General features: G+C 45.5%; 1 long non-coding RNA gene across 5 annotated transcripts in view; it reads right to left on the bottom strand.

Annotated features, from left to right (window-relative positions):
• LOC123585240 overlaps nt 1–15,109 on the bottom strand; it is a 27,910-nt gene continuing 12,801 nt past the window's right edge. For 3 of the 5 annotated variants that reach the window (XR_006706003.1, XR_006706002.1, XR_006706006.1), the window contains exons 2-4: nt 13,782–13,927; nt 12,346–12,430; nt 11,527–11,578 (exon numbers count right to left, since the gene is read on the bottom strand). This is a non-coding gene — a long non-coding RNA (uncharacterized LOC123585240). Of the gene's footprint in view, nt 39–4,582; nt 4,890–11,526; nt 11,583–12,345; nt 12,431–13,781; nt 13,928–15,109 lie in introns of those variants that run through there. The other 2 variants (XR_006706004.1, XR_006706005.1) reach the window with 2 other exon arrangements.

Genomic DNA, 15,109 nt, shown 5'->3' on the forward strand with positions numbered 1-15,109 from the left:
CCCTCCTCCGTCTCTTCTCTCTCTCCCAAAAATAAACACTAAAAAAAAAAGATTTTTAAAAAATATCTCCTTTGTATGGGCACTTAGGTGACTCAGTCAGTTGACGGTCTGACTCTTGATTTCTGCCCAGGTCATGTTCCAAGGGTCGTGGGATCGAGACCCACATCGGGATCTGTGCTGGGTGTGGAGCCTGCTTAAGATTCTCTCTCTTCCTCTGCCCCTCCCCCCCCCCAAATAAAAACATATATATATCTGTCTTGTTTGGTGACAGAGATGGTCACCTGCCATGGCCTGGCAGGGAGCCCGGCACAGACGGCCCGTGTAAAGGTGTGTCTGAGCACCTGCACCAGCATTCTAGGGGTGAGAGAAGACCACAGGTGCAATGGCAGAGGCCCCTTCCCTCCTGGATGCATGTACTCAGGGTACTTGCTCAAGCAGATGTCCTGGAAATAATCTTATCATAAAAGAAACAAAGGGCAGAGACATTTAAAAATTTCCAGAACGTCTGACCAACTGAAACAAATCTAACTGCACATCCGATTGGTGCTGTATCCAAACAGATAAAGACTAAATCGTAGTACTGACTGCACACCCCCTGTGGGGTACACCCTAAGGGCAAAAGACGACAGAGAGAGAAATAGGGACACGCACAGGAGGAGCAGATCGTCACGGTAACATCCTAGGAACCAAGATTTGCAGCGTAAAAGAAAAGAGGTAAGAATATAAAACCCAGGGGCGCCTGGGTGGCTCAGTCGGTTGAGCGTCCGACTTCAGCTCAGGTCATGATCTCACGGTTCATGAGTTCGAGCCCCGCGTTGGGCTCTCGGGCTCTGTGCTGTTGGTTCAGAGCCTGGAGCCTGCTTCGGATTCTGTGTCTCCCTCTCTCTACGCCCCTTCCCCACTCACACTCTGTCTCTCTCTGTCTCTCAAAAAATGAATAAACGTTAAAAAAAATTTTGTAAAAAAAGAATATAAAATCCAGAAAAGTTGAGTAAAAAAATCTGTAACTGATTAATATGTACTATTATTTAGTAGACAGTAACTGTCTACGGAAAAGGCCAAGAAGCAAAGACACCTAATGGCAAGGAGCGTGCCTGAGGCCCAGATTGTAAATATCCTAATTTAAATATCAGCATAAGTTCATGACTTAATGAAACTTTTCTTTCTACCTCTGCTCATGGAAAGAGCTTGAAAGCAATGGCATCCTGGGAACAGTGAGGTCACCTAGCAATCAGGTCCTGGTTTCCAAATACTTTACCCACTTAAAAAAAAATTTTTTTTTAAATGAAATGGCTCTTTGGAGAAATGGCGAGTCTGGGTCCAAGGCAGAAAATACACAAGACGTTCCAGGGATATCTTTTGTGTCAGAAAGAAAGGAAACTATTGAGGACCTCCGGGATCTTTTCAAAGATACAGGACTCGACTTGATAAGGCCAAAATTGGGACAATTTGAATGTCAGAAAGAATAATGACCACAGTGGATTAAAAACAATAAAATTATAGGGGCAGCTCAGTTGGTTAAGCGTCTGACTCTTGATTTAGGCTCAGGTCGCGATCTCGCTATTTTGTGAGTTCGAGTCCCGCATGGGCTCTGTGCTCATAGCGTGGAGCTTGCTTGAGATTCTGCCTCTTTCTCTGCCCTTCCCCCACTCACACTCTCTCTCTTTCTCTCAAAAAAAAAAAATTACAAAAACCCAAACACCCATGACACTAATCGCCCTGCCCCTCCCCCCAACCACCACCACCACCAAAAAAAAAAAAAAAAAAAAAAAAAAAGCCCGCATTGCTTGTTTTTGGAGATTATCAAGGTACCAACACATTTTTCTGCGAGTTGGCAAATGAAGGAAGAGTCTAAGTATTTGCCCTGCCTTTCTAGTCAGCTCTGATGTCAAGCTAACCACACGGTTGATGAAGGAAAGTTCTTTGAGAAGCCCAGTTCATAAATCCAGAAGCAAATGGTAGCCACTAATGAAGTAATGCATCTTGGCCACGGTCATCAGTAGGGACGAAAACCATCAGCTCAGGGGAACTTTCAATGGAGGGATCAGGCCGACGCATTGACTGCTTGACCCAAATCTTTGAACGTCAGAAATAGGGAGCGTGTGGCACGACGGACGGTCAAGTATCTCACCTGCAAACCTGGATCTAATCAAGCCTCTGGAGCTGCCTGCCAGTTTACAGGAAACAGAAGGACAGCAGAGCGGGCTAAATGACGCAACAGGGGCACCTGGGTGGCTCAGTCGGTTAAGCATCCGACTTTGGCTCAGGTCATGATCTCACAGCTCATGAGTTCGAGCCCCACGTCAGGCTCTGTGCTGACAGCTCAGAGCCTGGAGCCTGCTTCTCAGATTCTCTGTCTCCCTCTCTCTGTCTGTCTCTCTCTCTCTCAAAAAATAAACATCTAAAAAAAAATGACGCAACAGAGGGGCGCCTGGGTGGCTCAGTCGGTTGAGTGTCTGACTTGGGCTCAGGTTATGATCTCGTGGTTCCAGCCCCGCATCAGGATCTCTGCTGTCGGCCCAAAGCACATTTCAGATCCTCTGTCCCCCTCTCCCTCTGCCCCTCTCCCGCTTGCTCTCTCTCTGTGTCCCCCCCAAATAAACAAACATTTAAAAATAAACAAATAGGGGCACCTGGGTGGCTCAGTCAGTTGGGCGTCTGACTTCAGCTCAGGTCATGATCTCACAGCTCGTGAGTTCGAGCCCCGCATAAGGCTCTGTGCTGACGGCTCGGAGCCTGGAGCCTGCTTCGGATTCTGTGTCTCCCTCTCTCTCTGCCCCTTCCCCCACTCATGCTCTGTCTCTCTCTCTCAACAATAAATAAATGTTAAAAATTTTTTTAAATGTTCTAGCAAAAAAAGCAGGGTAGGATGATACGTATGAAGTCAAATGGACCAGAGGTTGATGGTTCAAGCAGATAAAGGCTACTTAAGAGCCCATTATGTTATTCGCTCTACTGGGGGGTATATTTGAAATCTTCCAAGGTAGAACATTTTCAATTTTATCTAGAATTTAAATCTATGCCACAGACATAAAGTACATTGAATCTCATTAATTTGGACTAATGGAAATCAATGCCAAACTAAACTTTTTTAGAGTATAATTCCAATTGTAGAAAAGTGTATTTCATTTCAACAGACTGTATATTACTCGTAAGTTGATGCAGTCACTTGGACCGGGAATGTTTTAAAGAGTTCTTTAAAGGGTTCCTAGATAAAACATCCGTCGTTGTATCTGGATGGTTAAGGCAGGTAACTCTTCAATGTCCGTTTCAGCAAGGGCCCCAAAGGCCAAATGGTGAACAACAGGTTCCAAGTTACCTGCTGTCTCGATTGAGATAGCGACTGGACCAGACCGTCTACGCTGGACTGGTAAAGGGGGAGATCTAGGCCAGGTCCTCGGGTACCAGGTGACCACCGTCTTCTAACTTACGAGAGGTCAGGAGCTGGGCTGTGTCCTCTGCCCACTCAATCCCAGGGAAGGGATGAGGGTCCCCAAAGGGGCTCCGAAAGCCCCAAGGGCACTCAGGAGTTGGGGGTCATGACTGACGGCAGGCATGTGAAAGGGGAGAAGCCATGGCAGAACAGCCTGTCTGCAGGCAGAGCAAAGAGAATCACCTGGAAACGAGCTATACTTCCGCTGATGGCCAAGCAAAGGGAGATGTTTCCAGGGACCATATGTGGACCCCATGGTGGGCCCCTGCCTGGTGTCATGGAAGGAATTCCTCTAAGAGCACCACTTAGAATCCGGACCACCCAGAGGTCTGTCCTGCAGACCTACACCCCTGTCCACCATGGGAAACGCTGCTCTGTCCCCTTCACCCTGCCCCGCAGGCATCAGAAACTGCTACTAATTTCCAAGCCAGAATTAGGCCCAAGCTTGGGAAGCGGGGACATTTTGAAATTAAATACATTTGGAGTTTCTTTTTTCTTTTTCTTTCTTTCTTTTTTTTTTTTTTTTTTTTTAGAGAGAGAGCGAGAGCACTAGCAGAGGGGAGGGACAGAGAGGGAGACACAGAATCCAAAGCAGGCTCCAGGCTCTGAGCTGTCAGCACAGAGCCCGACGCGGGGCTCGAACTCACAGACCGTGAGATCGTGACCTGAGCCAAAGGAAGTCAGACGCCCAACCGACTGAGCCACCCAGGAGCCCCAGATTTGGAGTTTCAACAGAATTCTTAATGAGACTTTACATTTTCTGAAAGGACTTATTCAGGTGACAGACACAGAAACCAAAAAAGCTTTGGGACGTAGTCATAATTTTATCCAAGAGAGAGGCAGAATGAGTCTACAGAGTAAGCTTAACAATTAAAATTTCTTTTAGGGGCGCCGGGGTGGCGCAGTCGGTTAAGCGTCCGACTTCAGCCAGGTCACGATCTCGCGGTCCGTGAGTTCGAGCCCCGCGTCGGGCTCTGGGCTGATGGCTCAGAGCCTGGAGCCTGTTTCCGATTCTGTGTCTCCCTCTCTCTCTGCCCCTCCCCCATTCATACTCTGTCTCTCTCTGTCCCAAAAATAAATAAACGTTGAAAAAAAAAAAAATTAAAAAAAAAAAATAAATAAATAAATAAAAATTTCTTTTATACTTACCTACTCAATCGAGATTTTTTTCACCAAACCACTGAAAATACTTGTAAAACCTTGGCAGTAACTAGAGAGCTGGGGATCCACACAGGTTGAGACCAGAGGGCCAGGGGCCAGATGGTGACGACAGCTGAGCCCTGTCACGGATCTTGGTCTTTGTCCTAAAAACAATGTGGAGCCCCTTCATTGTGGATTACGAGGTAGGATATTCAGTTGCACCGGGGCAAATGCGGTGGAAGCTGGAGTGGAAGCGGGAAACCAGTTCGGAAACTACAGGCATCCGGAATCCAGCCAGATGGTGGCAGTAACCCTGCTGGAAATCAGGAAGGCGAGGAGATATTAGGTTTATTGGATGAGAAAATCTACAGGGCTTTTTGATGATTGGCTATGGGGGGGGAAGAAGGGGGGCGGGCAAGAGAGGGTCCCTGGGATTATGGACTGAGCACCTGCATGGGTGTGGTGCCTTTTCGGGAGGGAGAAGGCCACAGGGGAGGAGGTCTGGAGGGAAGAATGATGAGCTTTGGTTCCAAAGCGGTCAAGTTGAAGTGAAGTCCCTGGGAAGGGAGCAGGCAGGGAGCTGGAGACAGGGCCTGGGGCTCAGAAGAAAAGGGGCCACCGAGAGCGAGTGCAGCCTCCGGAGGGCCTGGCTGGCTGGGCCGTGTGGGAAGTGACATCAGCGGCCAAGAGAAAAGCCCCAGGGAAAGTGAGGGGTGGGAGGGGAAAAAGGTCAACCCAGAATATCTCAGAAGAGGAGGCCAGAGAGCAACCAAGAAGAGGGAGAGAGAACAGTGCCATCAAAGTTTAGGGTCAATGGAATTATAATAGTGGGGGGAGGGGGGGCAGATGGTAGCCACACCCGCGACACGCACACCACACCACACAGACTTGCTGAATCACTGAGGTACACCCGAGACTAATGTAATTGTGTGTCCTCTCTACCCCAATTCAAAAAAAAAAAAAAAAAAAAAGTTGAGGGAGGAATAAACCACAAGTTCAATGTTGTTGGATGGCCAAGGCAAAGATGTGAAAATGGTCGTTGAGAGTTCTTATAGTTTTGACAGACGGACTGAGTATTCGGGGATAAATGACACAACATCTGGTGTGTCCTTCAATGTAATCCTGGGCTGGGGTGGGAGGCAGCGGGTGGGGCTACCTGGGCGCGAGCTGCTAATTGCGGGAGCTGGGCGCTGAGCGCGGGGAGGTTCACCTCGCCCTTCTCTCTACCTAGGTGTGTGTTCGAAACTTCCCACCACAAAGTTTTTATTTGCCCCGTATGGAGGTTCCTCAAAGAGTTAAAAAAATAGAACCACCCTATGACCCACCAGTTGCACTACTAGATGTTTGCCCAAAGGATACAAAAATACAGATTCGAGGGGGCACATGCGCTCCAATGTTTTTATAGCAGCATTATCACCAACAGCCAAACTATGGAGAGAGCCCAAATGTCCATTGACTGGTGAATAGATAAAGAAGACGTGGGGTACACACACACACACACACACACACACACACACACACACACACACTGGAATATTACGCAACCATAAAAAAGAACGAAATCTTGCCATGTGCAATGACGTGGATGGAGCTAGAATGTATTATGGTAAGCGAAATAATCGCAGAAAGGCAAATACCCTATGATTTCACTCTTCTGTGGAAACTGAGAAACAAAACAGATGGACATGGGGAAGGAAAAAGAGAGAAGGAAGCAAATCATAAGAGACTCTTAAAGACAGAGAACAAACTGAGGGTTGATGGAGGGAGGTAGGTGGGGGATGGGCATTAAGGAGGACGCTTGTTGGGATGAGCACTGGGTGCTACATGCAAGTGATGAATCACTAGTTTTGCCATACATGTTAACTAACTAGAATTTTATTTTATTTTATTTATTTTGAAAGAGAGAGCGTGTGCGCGCTCACGTGGGGGAAGGGCAGAGAGACAGGGAGAGAGAGAATCCCAAGCAGGCTCTGCACTGCCCCTTAGCTAACCAGAATTTAAATGAAAACTTGGGGAAGAAAAAGGTTGTATTTTTTCCATAATAAAAAGTAGCCTTTGGGAGCACCTGGGTGGCTCCGTCGGTTGCCTCCGACTCTTGATTGCAGCTCGGGTCATGATCTCACAGTTTGTGAGTTCAAGCCCTGAGCCGTGCCCCGCAGCTGGTAGCATCCTCTTGACCCAGAGGAGAGCCGGGCACCTAGCAGGTGATCAAAAAACATCCTTAAGCCAATGAATGAGTGAAACCCACCGGAGAACATTTTAGTTTCAGCTTTAGTGACAAGCTTTTCTTTTTTCCTTTTTTTTTTTGGAGGGAGGGATGGCGCTTCTGAGGGCTGATCTGTTACTTTGCCCAGAAGGTCAGTGTCTCCTGAATCGTGTGCCGCATTGCCGTCCTCTCCTTCCGTCTTCCTTTTCCCAATGCAGTTAGTTTTTATTGCCGCCACCAAGAACAGCTCCCAGACTTAGCACTTCACATCTTGTGCCTTTGAAAAATCCCCCTCAAATACGAACATAAAAATCCTACTCTAAATGCAAAAGATAAGTTCACCAAAGCGTTGCTCTAAAGAAAACGTCCACTTCAAATCCTCTTTTTTTCACTTCACTTGCAATTTAAAATTAGAAACGAGTCTTGGGGCGCCTGGGTGGCTCAGTCGGTTAAGTGTCCGACTTCCGCTCAGGTCATGATCTCACAGTTCGGGCCCCACGTCAGGCTCTTTGCAGACAGCTCAGAGCCTGGAGCCTGCTTCGGATTCTGTGTCTCTGTCTCTCTCTGCCCCTGCCCTGCTTGTGCTCTGTCTCTCTCTCTCTCTCTCTCTCTCAAAAATAAATAAATATTAAACAAAATTTATAAAAAAAAATAAAATTAGAAATGAGTCTTGACCTCCACCTCCCCCATCAAAAGCTGGTCCCTGGAAGAATAAAAGCATACCGAATGATTCCAACAAACTTTTTGAAAACCACATTACCTTAAGGTAATTTAATTTAATTTAATTATTTAAGGTAATTTCCCTTTTGAAATACTAATGTCCGAAATGCTAACCCTAGTGAAAAATAGTAATATCTTACATTTGATTGTGTATTATATGCATAAGTGTATGCCACCCGGCCCCAGCATTGTTTGAGATGGCAGGCGGTGAGGGCCACCGAGGCAGGAACCGTGGTTAAGGCCAGTATCTTGGGCTCATAGACTAAGCTCCACTCTCTCTAGCTGTGTGATCCTGAGCCAGTCACTTCTGGGCTTCAATTTCCTCCCCTGTAGAAGGAGGTATTAATGCCTCCCTCACAGGGTTGTGAGGGTTAATGAAAAGCCCTTGGAACACCTGAAATGTGTGAGTTAGCTAATATTGCCTATGTATTGTCTTTCTTTTTACAGATTAGGAAACTAAGACCCAGAAAAGTTCACAAATGTGCTTAAGGTTGCACAGCCAGTAGGCATCTGAGTTTTGACTCATCCCCAGAATTTCTCACTCCAAACTGAGTGCTCCTTCCATCGAACTACAATTATCTCCCATTTTAACAACGAGAATGTTCGGCTGCGCTTAGACAAGGTCAGAAATAAGAATCCTCAAATTATAGCATGCAATCGGGAACTGACAGCAAGAATACCATTTGCACGTTCTCACGACGTCCCCGTTCTAGATAGATCAATCACCAAAGCACAGAGATTTAACTACTGTTTTACCAGCAACAAAGTACCGTGATCCTTTAAGTTATAGCTAAGTAATTCCCTTCGGGATTGTTTTTTGTTTTTGTTTTTGTTTTTGTTTTTTCTCATCACTCCCTCTTACTGGCCTCTGTGACCGGATGCAACTGTATGGCGTGTTACAAAAATACAGCCGATCTCGTTATTCACCATAAAGTGAATGTCCTGTAAAGTCACTGCGAACAGAGTTACTGAATTCGCAGGGGGAAAAACAGGGTTAGGTTCGGTGAGCCTCCGGCGACAACATTTTTGTCAAGCAGTCAAATCATAACCTTGTTTTATGTGTGTTTCTGTTTAAAGACACCTTATTTAATATACATTGTTGATTCGTTAACATTGAACTCAGGGGCGACATCACTGTAACTCATGCCTGAGCAAAGCGTATCTAACACGTATTTCTCTCGTAAAGTACTTCACAGCCTTCTTGTGCTCAGGAGCGTTGCCAGGACCCCAGCACTACACTCGGGGGCCACTTTAAAGAGCAAATCACCTACGAAAAACAGAGCAATGCCAAAAAGCATGGCATAAAAGTGACCACGAGAGGGACATTTATAATATTCAAGCTAATGAAAGCAGGCAGAATGCCACCGTGTTCTACCTCGGTTGGGAACGTGCGCATTGGGCAACTCAAAAATTTCACCACGCTGTGTGTCTGGCTGTGAATGACCCAGGGACTTATTTGAGGATAACAAATCAATTTTAGCAAGGAGATGAGTTCACAAATGGAGTCTGCAAATAACTGTCAGGAAGAGCCGTACGTACTTGGAACAGAGAGAGGCCGTGTGGAAGGGGGCCGTGAGCTTCTAGACTGGCTCGCCTGTTAAGGAGGTGCGTGGACAAGTCCCCAAGTCAATCTCCAACTGGATCCAGAAGTCCTTGCGGCACTAACATTCATTGATGCATTTAATGACTGTCACATAAGCATGCAATAGACGACTTGACTAAATGGATCATGGGACCTTTGCGACTCTGGGCAAACAGCTAACCTCTCTGAACATAGATTCCTTCTTTACAAAATGATAACATTTGGCTCAAAGAGTTGTTGGGGTGGACAATGACATGGGATAATAAATGAAATCATAATATATGCGAAGTGCCTACAACATGGTGAGGACTAAAACGGTCATTCTTTCCTGAGAATGTAGAAAGCCTGCTTATTAATATAAACTTGTTCGGGGCACCTGGGAAGCCCCAGATCGGTTGGGCACCCGACTCCGGCTCAGGTCGTGATCTCACTGTTTGCAGGTTTGAGCCCTGCATCGGGCTCTGTGCTGAAAACTCAGAGCCTGGACCCCCTGGAGCTTGCTTCGGATTCTGTGTCTCCCTCTCTCTCTGCCCCTTGCCGACTCGCGCTCTTTGTCTCTCTCTCTCAAAAATAAATAAACATTTAAAAAAAATTTTTTAATAAATAATACAAACTTGTTGAACTGCATGCTGGGAAAAGGGGCTACTTAATAACTTCATAAGATCCAAGAATAACCAATGACGAATATGTTTGATCAAGTACCTAGTGGTTTCTAAACTGGTAATAAAATATGTCAAGATTGTTCCTGAGTTATTGCCAATTAGCAGATTAAATGTGGCCAGCTCAGCCACATCAGGTTATCAAAAGTCCCTGGCTTTCTCATGCATTGATTCATTCATCTGTTTATTCCACAAAGATTTACAGACTACTTACTATGTGCCAGGCACTGCTCCAGGCCCTGGAGATAAAGCAGAGAACGAAATAGTTAAGTCCCTGCTCTCCAAGAGCTTATGGTCAAGCCTAACGAGGGGCAGACAATAAACCGAGATCTAGTGCAGTGTCTGGTGACAATCAGAGCTAAGAAGAACAATAAAGTGGCTCAAGGGGACAAGAGCAACGTGAGGAGGACCCCCTTAGATGGCAGGGTCAGAGGAAGCCTCTTTAAGGAGGTGCGTTTGAGCAGCAACCAGGATGGTGGGAAGGAGACACCCGAGAGAAAATCCTGGCAGGGCAAGGGCACTCCAAGCCTTGAAATACGAATGAGTCTGGGGCACCTGGGTGGCTTAGTCAGTTGAGCATCGGACTCTTGATTTTGGCTCAGGTCATGGTGTCACAGTTTGTGGGTTCGAGCCCCGCTTTTGAATCTGTGCCGACACGTCTGAGCCTGCTTGGGATTCTCTCTCTCCTCTCTCTCTGCCCTTCCCCTGCTCTCTCTCTCACACAAAATAAATAAATAGTAAAAAAAAAACAAAGAATGAGTCTGTGCATCGGATAAACAACATGGAGGCCAGGGCCCCAGAGTGTAGGGTCAAGAGGGGAGAGCAGTACATGAGGTCAGAGTGGTAGGACAGACCAGTTCATGGAGGCCAAGGAGGTCATGCTAAGGACGGTGGACTCCTTTCTAGATACTGTGGTGAGCCAGCCAGTCATGGTTGGGAGCAGGTAAATGACTTTTCTGATGTGTTTGGAAAGAGTAACTCTGGGTGTCATGAGGCAAAGACCATGTGAGGGTCAAGAGCGGAAGCAGAAAGACCAAGCAGGGGCTGCCCCGTCACGTAGGCAGGAGGTGGTGGTGGCCTGAAGGAGGGTGGTCGGCTCCTGAGTAACAGGATGTAACTGGTGCCGGGTTAACTATATTCATGGAAGTCATGGTGCAGGAATTCTTTACTAACAGCTGGCAGGACGTTTAGGCGCTCTGTACCCGAGTTGGACTCTAACTGGCCTTAAACAAATCTGAGGGGAGAAAAAAAGCCAAAGTTCTCAAAACCACCCCTTTTTCCTCTTTCAGATCTCTGTGACCTTACCCTGCAAGACCTTTGAAAAGGAAAGAATATACTGGAGATTTCCTTCGTGGAATTTTTTTAAGTCGGGTAAACATACATTGAATGAATTTGAATTGCTTTTTAAATCCAATTATGAAACATTTAAAGCCACTGAAAAGCATAAAATACAACAAGCCTGGCTGGCTCAGTCAGTTAAGCGTCCGACTTCGGTTCAGGTCATGATCTCGTGGTTTGTGAGACAGAGCTGACAGCTCAGAGCCTGGAGCCTGCTTCATATTCTGTGTTTCCCCCTCCCTCTACCCCTCTCCCCCTCATGCTCTGTCTCTCTTGGTCTCTCAAAAATAAATAAATGCTAAAAAAAAATAAATAAATAAAGTAGGGGGCGCCTGGGTGGCTCAGTAGGTTAAGTGGCCAACTTCGGCTCAGGTCATGATCTCACGGTCCGTGAGTTCGAGCCCCGTGTCGGGCTCTGTGCTGACAGCTCGGAGCCTGGAGCCTGTTTCAGATTCTGTGTCTCTCTCTCTCTCTCTGACCCTCCCCCGTTCATGCTCTCTCTGTCTCAAAAATAAATAAACGTTAAAAAAAAAATTTTTTTTTTAAATTAAAGTAGAATAGAATCTTCCTGGTTGCCTGTCCTCGGTCACATACCTCTCCTTCCCCACAAGAGGAAATATTTTCCTGAATTTGGTATTATTATTTCTAGGTGGACCTTTATGTTTTTACTACTTTATATGCATTGCTACATGCATAGTGTTGTTTTGTATAATTTTAAGCTTTATATAAACACTTTACATATCTTTGCGCGGTTTACATTTTGTTCCAAATTATGTAAAAAATATTAAAATTATTGTAAAAGTCATCCACATTGATGTTAATCTAGTTCACTTGCACTGATGATATATATGTTATTGCTGACTTCGCCACAATTAATTTACCCATTCTCCCATTCAAGACACTTCCATTGTTTACATTTACATTGTTCTTGGCATACTGCTATGATTATTCTCACTTTTATATGTGAGAATTCACACTTTTACATGCCCCCCTTTTTTTTTTAAATTTTTTTTCAACGTTTATTTATTTTGGGGGGGACAGAGAGAGACAGAGCATGAACGGGGGAGGGGCAGAGAGAGAGGGAGACACAGAATCGGAAACAGGCTCCAGGCTCTGAGCCATCAGCCCAGAGCCCGACGCGGGGCTCGAACTCACGGACCGCGAGATCGTGACCTGGCTGAAGTCAGACGCTTAACCGACTGCACCACCCAGGCGCCCTACATGCCCCCTTTTATATGCGAGTCAAAGTTAAATCTATTTTACTTACTATTCAAAGCGTGGTCCCAACATTAGCAGTATCAGCATTGGCTGGAGCTTGCTAGAAATGCAGAATCTTGAGCCCCACAACAGACCTATTGAATTAAATCTGCATTTTAACAATACTCCCAGGAAATTTATGTGCACAAAGTAGCAGTCTAGCAGAAGCAGTCCTTCTCAAATGATTGATGGTGAACCAGTTCTGTTTTGGTTTTTACATTTTCAATCTGTTACACACGGATATTTTGTAAAATATCAACATTTCAGGGGCGCCTGGTGGCTCAATCGCTTAAGCGGCTCAGGTCATGATCTTCCGGTTCATGGGTTCGAGCCCCGCGTCAGGCTCTGTGCTGACAGCTCGGAGCCTGGAGCCTGCTTCGGATTCTGTCTCTCCCTCTCTCTGCTCCTCCCCTGCTTGTGTTCTCTCTCTCAAAAATAAATAAACATAAAAAAAATGTTTTTAATCAAAATTTGATATCACTGCTCAGGAAGGGAAGGACTTATCCAAGTTCAGATGGTCTGGGAAGTTCCCTGGAACGTGGCGTTGAGCTTGCCATGGAGACTGGGACATGACCAAAATGGAACACCACATCAGGGAGTCTGCCTGTGGGAAGACAGCAGAGCGGGGAACCCTTGCCAGCCATTCACTGCAAAAGTAGTTTTCAGAGAACCCATGACTGACAAAAACATTTCAGGTAATTGGAGGATATGTGCAACAAAGTCCACATGAAATAGGGAAGTTGCCAAAGAAGACTTTGCCTCGTTTGATTATATACCAACTATGGATGGAAGGAGCAATCTGAAAGATTTGAATAGAAAAAAGAATCAACTTATGGGGCGCCTGGGTGGCTCAGTCGGTTAAGCGTCCGACTTCAGCTCAGGTCATGATCTCACGGTTCCCAGGTTCGAACCCCACATAAGGCTCTGTGCTGACAGCTCGGAGCCTGGAGCCTGCTTCGCATTCTGTGTGTCCCTCTCTCTCTGCCTCTCCCCCACTCGCTCATGCTCTGTGTCTCTTTCTGTCAAAAATAAATAAATATTTTAAAAATCTTTAAAGAAATAACACACACAAAAAAGAAAAAAGTAATCAACTTAAAGACTGCCAAGCTATGGGGCGCCTGGGTGGTGCAGTTGGTTAAGCGTCCGACTTCAGCCAGGTCACGATCTCGCGGTCCGTGAGTTCGAGCCCCGCGTCAGGCTCTGGGCTGATGGCTCGGAGCCTGGAGCCTGTTTCCGATTCTGTGTCTCCCTCTCTCTCTGCCCCTCCCCCGTTCATGCTCTGTCTCTCTCTGTCCCAAAAATAAATAAACGTTGAAAAAAAAAAATTTTTTTTTAAAAAAAAGACTGCCAAGCTAAAACTGAACTACTTGGGAGCCCTGATCCACAAAAACAATATATTATTGAAGATCCCTATTACAGGAATGACTCCAACTCGAGGATGTGTACCTGGCGGTGTATCCATTCACTGTCGAAGACCGACACTGACTACACCAAAGTGAGGTTCAACATTTCTCAGTAGCAGTGTTAAAGGGAAGTAATGTCCCATAGCTCAAGGCCACATATGTTTCTCCAGTTGACTTAGTGTTTCTTACCTTAAAAAAAAAAAAAAAAAAAAAAAAAAAAAAAAAAAGTTGTAGATGGAAATCAGTTGTGTTCGGCAGAAAAATACATTAAAATCTTCGATTCAGACAGTTTATGGAGTACATTAAGTGTTCTCAGACCGGTTGAACCTCCCACTTCGCCCCAGTTACAAAGATAGGGGGCCAAACAAAATGGTAGACCCGCAAAGCGGAACATAAATGAAGTAAACAGCTTATTGTCAAGGCCAGATCAACCTCGGAACTCACGGTCACAAATGATCTCCTCTCCTTCTTCAGGAAGTTTATGTAGATAATTTGATAAAGAAAAAATGCGTTCTTTTCACTTTTCATCTTTCTATCTCAGGGCCTTTTATTGAATAAGAATGGCCCCATGCACGGGAGCCTCCAGCTTCAGCTCAGGTCATGATCTCACAGTTCGTGGGTTCGAGCCCCGCGTCGGGCTCTGTGCTGACAGCTCAGAGCCTGGAGCCTGCTTCGGATTCTGTGTCTCCCTCTCTCTCTCTGTCCCTCCCCTGCTCACGCTCTGTCTCTCTCTTTCTCAAAAGTAAATCATCGTTAAAAAATAAATAAATAAAAATAAAAGGACAGGAAAGAGAGAAACATTTATGGGGTTAATCGTTAGCACCTTTAATACTTCTTAGATTTTGTATGCTTAGTTTATCTCATAAGGAAATCGACTTATTTGTTCCCATTTAAACCAGTGTACCTGTGAAATTTTAATATACCCAGAAAGAAGGACACCACATGCTGGCTTATCTTATGGTCAGTTTGAGGAATGTGTCTGTTTTCATAGGCACACACACCAAATGTAAATGTATATTGGCTTAGGTGGGACAAAAACCATTGTAAAGGTTGAGAAAGGAATTATATTAGGTTGAAGTGCTTGAATATTAACATGTTAGGTTAATAACCTTTCATCAGTGTTTAATAAATGTATAGGAAAATATGGGTGATTTCTGTGTGCTTTAAAGTAACTAATCTCCCAATTCATATGGAGATATAGCAGGAAAGACTGTTTGCAAAATAAAGTGGGGAGCTATAATAACACAACTGAAATTAAAAAAAAAAAAAAAAAACGGGGTGGGGAGTACACTGGAGGGAAAGAGAATGCCAGAAGGAGCAGAGGCTGACGTCTCGGGCCTGGGACAGTTGGACTTCCTGGCATGCGCTGAC

The sequence above is a fragment of the Leopardus geoffroyi genome, chromosome C3, assembly GCF_018350155.1.
Source record: "Leopardus geoffroyi isolate Oge1 chromosome C3, O.geoffroyi_Oge1_pat1.0, whole genome shotgun sequence".
Classification (NCBI taxonomy): domain Eukaryota; kingdom Metazoa; phylum Chordata; class Mammalia; order Carnivora; family Felidae; genus Leopardus; species Leopardus geoffroyi.